The 9,147-nt window shown below is 46.6% G+C and overlaps 1 pseudogene; it reads left to right on the top strand.

The window, feature by feature from the left end:
• Positions 1-1,352: 1,352 nt before the first annotated feature.
• On the top strand, positions 1,353-2,265 carry LOC125535105 (uncharacterized; annotated as a pseudogene).
• The last annotated feature ends 6,882 nt before the right edge of the window (positions 2,266-9,147 follow it).

The raw sequence follows: 9,147 nt of genomic DNA on the forward strand, positions 1-9,147 counted from the left end.
GGTGATAGTACTAGTATACTCAATATTGTGCACCGTGACCAAGGTCGAGAGGAAAATGGGAGAACTACGTATTTATTTACGGTGTAGATTCACTCATTTTGCTCCATATGTACTCCATCTCGGTGTAGTCTAGTCACTTGTTGAAATCTCTAGAAAGGAAAATACTCCTTTCTGGTTTACAGGGCTATACTAGCAAGTACTACAATAGTGGGCTCACATAGCAATTTTGTCTCATGCAAGAGCCTGGCTATATGCGTGCTCCAAGGTTCGCAACTGCCATGTTCGGGTTGCACTTGGCTCTTCGCCTCTTCGAGAAGACGAACAATGATGTTACTACTACTGCTTCTACAATATCGAATCCACTACTGCATGTCCGTCCACCGCGAGCGGGAGGGATAGCTTGTTGTAGTACTATAAGCAAAAGGTTGTCCTCGTCTATGAGCCACCACGCACATGGGCAAGGGAGAAAGCGTGTAGTCGTAAAATCAAGCTTCTCCTCGTTGTACGAGTTGACACGACACATCATAGCACTGGCCCCACATGGTTGCCTCTAAACTTGGCTGAAGGACCCGCAGTGTACAATACTCCATTTGCTGCAACCTCTAACATTTACCCCACCACAAATTAAAATATATATTCCTGTCTTGACCAGATGAGCGTGCAAACTAGAATCACCAGGATCACAGGTAGGGCCAGAAGATTATTTTAATCAAAAAAATATAGCATGGAGCTGACCCCAACGATTTTAGGCTTACAGGAACGGTACACGCTATCCTAGACTACTCTACACATGAAACTGCCACACGAGCGTCCGAGCTGTGCTTGGCTCTTCGCCTCTTAGGGAAGTCGAACAATGATGGAGTACTACTGTAGTGGAGGAGTACTACAGTATGCTTCTAGCCATCTGACACCGATTGAACTGTTGCATGTCCACCGCGTGCGGGCGGGAGAGCGTGTAGCGAACGAAAGCTTCTCCTAGTCCTGCCAGCCACCACGCTCATGGGCAAGGGAGGGACGCAGCTTCATTGACTTACTGCTCCTGCCTTTGCTTCTATGATAGGTGGGCCCAACAGGTCGGTGGCCCACCTGTCATGCAGCCAAAGGCAGGTGCAGTTAAGGCGAGACGGCGTTGTAGTAATCAAACTTCTCGGTCTTGTACGAGTTGACGCGACACATCAAAGCACTGCACTTGATATATTTCAATAATTTGCGTTTACTGATGCATTAATTACAATGCATGAATGCCGTGACTCTCCTTTTGATACTTGCCTGTGTTGATTTAATGCACCTTGAAGTAGTATGAATATGTGACGGTAAAGATTTGTAATGCCCCAGCCCTAATAAAGCGAGAGATGGTTGTGCATGAGGAGGGCGAGATCATGCAGATGGAACAGGACCCGATGATGGATCTCTCTATGGTCTCGATGGACCTCACCTTGCTCCACTGCCCCTTGTGCCTCCGCCCCTTGAAGCCTCCAGTGTATGAGGTTCGAATACACCTCGTCGGTTCGGCTAATCGAGCAAGGTGCAGGTTTCTTGATTGATGTGTTGTTCGATTGATTTGTGCAGTGCAAGGGAGGGCACCTAGCTTGCGCGGACTGCCGCGTCGAGCGCCCCGGGAACCAGCGGCAGTGCCAGAAATGCGAGCGCGGCGGTGGCTTCGACGTGTGGAACACGGCGGTGGATGCCGTCCTCTCCTCGGTGAGGGTGGAGTGCCCGCACGAAGGCTGTGGGCTCTACATCACTTACCACAAGCTCGCCGATCACCAGAGCGTGCGTCCGCTCGCGCCCTGCAAATGCCCCGTGCCCGTCTGAGGCTATGAAGGCCCGCCGCCGGTGCTCTCCCACCACATCAGCACCGTGCATCCCATGCCCGTGCACAGGATCCAGTACGGCAAAGTGCTCCAACTGCAAGTGCCACTGTCGAAGCCATGGCTCTTGCTGTTCACGGAGGAGGATGGTCGCGCATTTTTCTTGGTCGGTGGTGTGCTTGACATCGGTGCGCCTATCGCCGTGTCGGTCATCTGCATCAGAGCGGGGGCATCCCCACTACCGCACTACGTGGCCAAGCTGTGGGCGAACGGCCCGCCGAGGGAGCCCAAAGGCAGGACCTACGCTGTCAAGGTGGAAATGGAGGTAACAAGCAGCAGGGATCCCGGTGACGTCGTCGTGCAGGAGCTGACCTTCTTCACAGTTCTGCCCAAGCTGCTGGCCGGGGCTAAGCTGGTGTCCCTCCACATTCAGATTGACAAGCTCACATCTTAAATGATTCTGTAGTGCCTTCTGTTTATCTTAGTAATATGCTAATATAGGGGTTAGCTCGGTCTACTTTAGCTTAAGAGATGGTGGGTTTTGGTGGCGATGCAGCAATTACCTCGACATCAGATTAGCAGTGAAAGTAATTTCGAATAGTCGAATGGATATTTTGTGTCTGTTGGATATAAAGATCCTTTGGGTAAGAATTAACAGCTTATATGCTTATACGTCTAGTTGGAAGGTCTCGGGGCATACACGTAAACAAATATAAAACATAATATGTGCCTCCAATTAATATAGTAGTAGTAGAGTACTTAGTCACGTACTCCATAACATCACCGGGCATTGCACGTACAACATTTAGTGGTAGTAAGAGACAAATGCCTATATGCCACGCATCTTCATACTATTTGTGCCTTTCTACTTCACTTACTATGCTACATTACACAGGTTCGCACGTCCACTAGTGGGTACATGTCCGTCTCGTAGTTCCAGTCCCACGTGTTGTTCATATAGATGGAACGATCCTTGCATGACACGTGCACCTTGATGCTAGATGCCTCGCGTGTTGGCAAAAGGATGAACAAAGCTCACGTAAAAAAATAGAGTGGAAGAACATAGATTCCCGACGACCGAGAGGGAGCAAGGAACATTGTGGTGGAGCGTCTGCACTCATAATATTTTATATTATTCAGGGATATAAAATCAACCAATCATCTCCGCAGTGAACTGGAAGAGTACGAAACACGGTAGCCCAGTGTAGTTACATCATACTAGTACATGGCTAACCCACGATATCACCATATTTCCTGGCTTCCGTGCGACACCTATCTCTAGTAATCTAGCAGCCCGTATCGCTTCTCCCTCCTCGTCTCTCTCAAAGTGCGGTGGGCTGGTGTTTTTGCCGTCTATTGAGGTGGGTTAACTCATCACATGTTAGCAACATGCCAAGAGCATTCTAAAAAAATCCTTTCACGTTCCGTTTTCAAAAAGAAAAAAATCCTTTCACATACGAATTTGACTGTATGCTTTGAGCAACTTGCATGTCCTATACTGCTCCTGTTTGGATACTCTAACTTAGCTAGAGGTTAGACTAACTCATGACTAACCCTGAACTAACTATAGCCAAAGAGGTGTTTTGGTGATAGGGTTAGATTGACAATAAATGCACTTGATGGAGAGAGAAAAGTGATTTTTCAGTGGTCCCAATGAGACCTATCTCCAGTTAGCACCACTTGGGTGGGATAGTTTTTTTTGGTGGGTTCGGTGCAACTTGCTCCAATTTAAAACCTCATGCTTGGATACTTTAGGGCTATTTGAGCCCCAACTAGCTCAAACTAACCCTAACCCATGGATCCAAACAGGGCATATGGCCAGCCTCGACGCAGAGCAGTCGCGTGCACTGGGAAGCGGCGCTCTCTCGGTCGTCACGCCGCTTCAAAGACGGCGCCAGTGAGAGGTCGCCTCCGCTCCGGCCGGGCATTAATGTGGCACTGACGCTCCAGGGCGACACTGACCGTAACACATGGGAAGCGCGCGCTGGTAAGGGAGTATAGGTTTTGAACCGTTTCAGGTGTAGTACTGGTAGTTTGCAAAACTACTCAATTATTGCACTCAGTTTCCTAAGAAATTGTGGTAAAAAACATTACTCCACAGCCCGCTTCCCTTCTCCTTCCTCTTCCACCGCCCGCACACGTCCGCGGGAAGTGATCGGTGAACCCTTATATAGGAGTGCTAGCACAAAAAGATGCATGCATGACCACTAAAATTTCCAGATTAAAGCGCCGCTCCGGCGGGAGTATGGCGTATGTTGTTACCTTCGGCCGGGCCATGGCTACCGGGCGACGGCAACCAGAGAAGAGGCGGCGGGAGGGTAATGAATGCAGCTACTATTTGGGTTCGCCGTCCGGCTTAAATAAATGTGCAGCATCACGTGTACCCGCGGGTGCACAAATTGTAACATACGTGTCTGCTTAAGTGGACGTCACATAACTAGTGTGTGTGTGAGAGAGATTCTGAGAGACAGAGTGCGTGTGTGCGACTCTACTCTTTGGACATGTACTCAACCTTTTGCATTGGGATATAAGTATAATGGTATTTACTTTAGCAAGTGATTTACGTGGCCATGTTAACGTGGTTGTGTAAAAAATGGCACTTCCTGCTCGTGATTTGCGTTATATAATTACAAGCAAGATGCTCCTGCATTGCACGGAACATCAATATGCATCTTTTTACAAAACACCTGTTGTGATTTACCCATGCATGAGTAATCCCATGTGTAAAAACTAATGATATTTCAAGAATTTTATCGAAAAACTGGTATCTCGAGAATGTCATCGAAAAAATGAAAGATGAGAGATAAGGTGAGGAGGAGTGGAGCATGGTGGTGACTGGTGGTCGGAATGGGCGGAGGCATGGGGATGGACGGTGCCAGCAGGCGGCAGCGACTACCATGCTAGATTGTTCCAAAGACTTTCTTTTTTAATTGCTCAGCAATGAGGTTGTGGGAGATGATGATGTGGAGAGAGGTACGGGTATCTTCTATAAAATTATCATAGTTTGCTTTCTATCCATCAGATATAGATCAGACGGTCTATATTACAAGATGGCAGGCACACCATCATCGCCAACTCGGTTTTTATAAGGGTACAGATGATAAGTTTTCTAACTACTAAAGTAAAGTGGAATTTGTCCATGTTATACAAGTAAATTAAGGTGATTGTTTATCATACGGGTAAGGTTGGATGAAGGGTGGTAGGAACAAATGCTCTGCCTAGAGCATGTGTGTGTGAGAGATGGAGTCTTAGTGTGTGTGTGTGTGTGTTTGTGTTTATGTGTGTGGGTGTGGGTGCGTGTGGGTGAGAGAGAGAGATGGAGTATTAGTGTGTGTGTGTGTGATGGAGTCTTAGTGTGTGTATTTGTGTGTGTGTGGGTGGGTGGGTGCGTGTGTGCGTGCGTGTGTGTGTGTGTTTGTGTGTGTGTGTGTGTGTGTCGCGGGGTCCTCGGTGGCAGATGTAATTTAAGTGTGCATGGCTTCATCATAGAGAGGTGATGTGTATGGCAGAGGCCACCAACGATGGGGTGCGGGAGAGAAAATGTCTGTAGAGAGGGAAGAGAAGGTGTGTGCGCGTGAGAGGAGTCGACATCGAGAGAGCGTGTTTGTTCGAGAGACACCGAGGAAGACTACTATATATCGATGGTGCATGTAGGCGGGAATTAAACAAAGGGATGGTCTTATTGGTTTTGGGGATATAGGGGAAGACTGAGAGGGCGGGGTAGCTAGAATAAGGAGATTGCTAAGTGTGAGTGTGTGTTTTACCCATCCAGGCGGAAATTATGTGCACACAAAAAGAGAACGATTCGATGTGGCATTAGGGTTGAGGGTAATTAACTACGTATGGAGACATAGAGACCTTGAACATGCATGTGTGGGAGGTATACATGTATACGTGGGATGTGTGTGTGCGCGCGCGCATGATCAAGATAAAAGAAAGAAGACATAAGTCATAAGATCAACGACATGGGAGAGATGGATCGGTATGACAATATGCATGCATGTGAGAATGCAGGGAAGAAGGCCCGACAATTGAGCATGTGTTTTTGTCTTTAAGAGATAGTGGCGTGGGCTGGAGCATGCATCTATGGTGAGTAGAGGGAGTGAGGCACAATGATTGTGCTAAAGAGATCAACCTATAAATGAAAGAAGGTTGATGGAGAAACAGATAAATAGAAAGATAAAGATGCTAGCTAGTGTGCGTTAGAGGTAGGAGTCGAGTGGATCAGAAGGCTGAGTTATGGGTGTGGGTGTGAGAGAGATGAAGAAAGGGTGCATGTGACTCACATACAAACAAATATTAGAGAGAAATGAGATCCCGAGAGACGGAGTTTTGTGTCTGCGAGAGAGAAAGATATTTCACAACGAGAGTGATAGCTAGAGAGACATATGAGGGAACGCAAGATATCTCTTGGGAGAGAGAGTGTGTGTGAGCGACATACAAGAGAACAGTGGAGAAATATGAGACCCTGGGAGATAGAGTTTGTGTTTGTGTGTGAGAAAGAGATATTTAAGAGGAAGAGTCGTAGGTTCTCATACCTAAGGAGCGAAAGACATCTCGTTTGAGGGGTGTGCGAGTGGCACACAGGGGAGTAGTAGAGAGAAATGAGACCCTGGGAGACAAAGTTTTATGTTTGTGTGAGAGAAAGAGATTCCACATGGAGAATCATAGTTAGAGACACATAGCAGGGAGCGAGATATACTTAGAGAGAGATAGAGTGATGAAGGTCGAGGGAGAGAGTACCGTCAGTGTGTTATGAAGATAAAAGATCATTGTCGACATACAGGTAGCACGAGAGATACCCGAGAGACGATGAACACGTATAGGTCTAGAGAGATAGTCCTATATAAGCATGAGTGATAGTTATATGAGACGAATATCTGGATTAAATGCGATTCAAATATTTAAACTAGAGATCACGACATCGATAATATCATAATGCAAATTGGTGTATCAAACATGCATATTCATTTGAATTTGGGGACACGTGTAATGTTATATAGTTTATAAATATTGGTGATCCATAGATTCCTTAATTAGAAACAATGCATGGTTTATATGCAATTAATGTCTCAACGGCATTACACTATATGTTGCGTGTGTGAAAAACATTATACATGTTTGAGAAGTAAAAAAACCGCATGAAACACACATTAATTGGAGACAGTTAGCGAGGAATGCATACATTGGATTTCAACATAAAGTGGTTTCAAATATTTGAAAATCCAAATTGATGGATACAACCTTATGAATCTGAGATCATGCCATTTGTAAACCGTATTTATGTATAAAGGGTGTTGTGCTTTTGAAAGTATATATAAAAAATGATGTATATAGAATTTTATTCCAATCGAAAATGGATCCCGCCCGAAAAAAATAGAATACAAACGGGATTCGAATTGAGTTGGCACGGTAAACGTGCACTCTGCAAAATTTGAACGAAGCGGGGAAAGTCGCAGTAACCGCCCGAAACCAAAATCTGCGAGATGGAAATTACTACTGCCTATCCCTGCCATGCAAAGCCTATCTGCTCGATTTCTATAGGTTTCGATAGGGGTAGGTTTGTAATTTCACTCAAACATGACATAACCGCCTCTCACCCGGATTCATACACGGTGGGCGCCAAAACACAGTGTGTCCTCGTCCAAAATCGACTCCCTCCCCGATTCATACACGGTGGGCACCAAAAACAAACTCTCGTCAGCAAATATTTGGTGTATGTGAGATTACCGTCCTATCCCCAACCGACTAATATTGCTGTGATGTAGGAAATTTGAAAACGGGGGCTAAGTTTGTAAATTTCCTCGCATTCGAGACAAGCGCACCCTGAAGACATGGTTCCCCCTTTCCTCTCTACCTCCATTTCCCCATTCGTACTCCGTGGGTGCCAAAACACCCTCTCCACCACAGCCTTCTCCATCCGCCACCCCATCTACCGCCGTCCTCCTCCACCATGCCAGAGCTGATACCCCGACGCCACCATCCATTACAAGAGATCAACCTCTCTCATCCACGGCTTCGGACCGGGATCCTTGCATCCCGTCCTCTCGCTTCATCCCCGCCGTCGTCCACCTTGCCGGCACCGCTCCTACAGCTGTCTCGTCCAGCGTGCCCCGTCTCCACCGTCTACCCTCCTAGATCTGCTTCCATGCCGCCGACAGCCATCACTACCGCAGCACCATCAAATTCTCAGCAGATGCATACACGGCGCCGCACCAGAGGCGGTACTCTTTCTTATCTACTGAACTTATTTATCGTAGCAAGAAAATAGATCGCCACTGCTTTACTCTGATTTCTTGTCCATCACTTACTTGCTAGTTGAAAGCAAACATTGGTTGCGAAGTTGCCTTTGTCCGGTTTGCACCTTCAGATCCGCCATGGAACGCTCAACATTATACTCCCAATGCTTATGGTTTTCCCCTTTTATATTCCACACTAGTTAAATCACAGTAGACTAAAATTCAAAATTGGGTCAGTCGTTTTTCAGAGCTCGCCGGAGTTCGCCGATGCGAACGAAGGGGCTCGGGTGGGGATGGTGGTTGTGGGGGCGGTGGTGGGGCCTCGCCGAACAAAGAAAACTCGAGCGGGTGAGGGCAGGGGTGGGGTGGGGGTGGCGGAGGAACACAGGCGGTGGGGCCCGGTGGTCCGGCCGGCGGCCCGTGCGGTGTTCTGTATGGGAAGAATTAGAGACGAGGAAGAAGAAGGGTTGGGAGACGTAGGATCTTCATCCAACCGCGTGAAATGGTCGACTGACCCAAATGACAAAAGTCACGCGACTTGCATGCAGACATGCCTTTATATTCAGTACCATCATAGTACCTGCTTAGCACTGCTCCTAAATCCATCAAGCTAAACAACATGCCACTCATAATTCCAAACTTGTTGCTCAAGTACGAATCTGATATGATGTTGATATTACTAAAACACATAACATTTAATTGGTCAGCTAATGTTCCTACTTTACTTTTGAAAATCGCGTGCACCACATATAAAGAGACAGCAGGGATTTGCTTTCTTAATGCGCTCTGGTTCATCATGTGTGGGCACTGCGCAACAAACATTTTATTATCCAAAATCTGCTTGCTCTTATTTAGCATGTTCCTCTTCTGTTCTTCTTTAATAAGTACTCTCTCCGTTCCTAAATACAAGTCTTTGTATAGATTCCGCCATGGACTACATATGGAGCAAAATGAGTGAATCTACACTCTAAAATGTATCTGGATACATCTGTATGTGATCCATAGTGGAAATCTCTACCAAGACTTATATATTGGAATGGAGTGAGTATGATAGTAGTACAGTATGTTCCTTGTAGTGAAGATGAGCAGGGACATTT

Source organism: Triticum urartu, chromosome 1A (assembly GCF_056163025.1).
Source record: "Triticum urartu cultivar PI428250 chromosome 1A, HENAU_Tu73, whole genome shotgun sequence".
Lineage (NCBI taxonomy): Eukaryota > Viridiplantae > Streptophyta > Magnoliopsida > Poales > Poaceae > Triticum > Triticum urartu.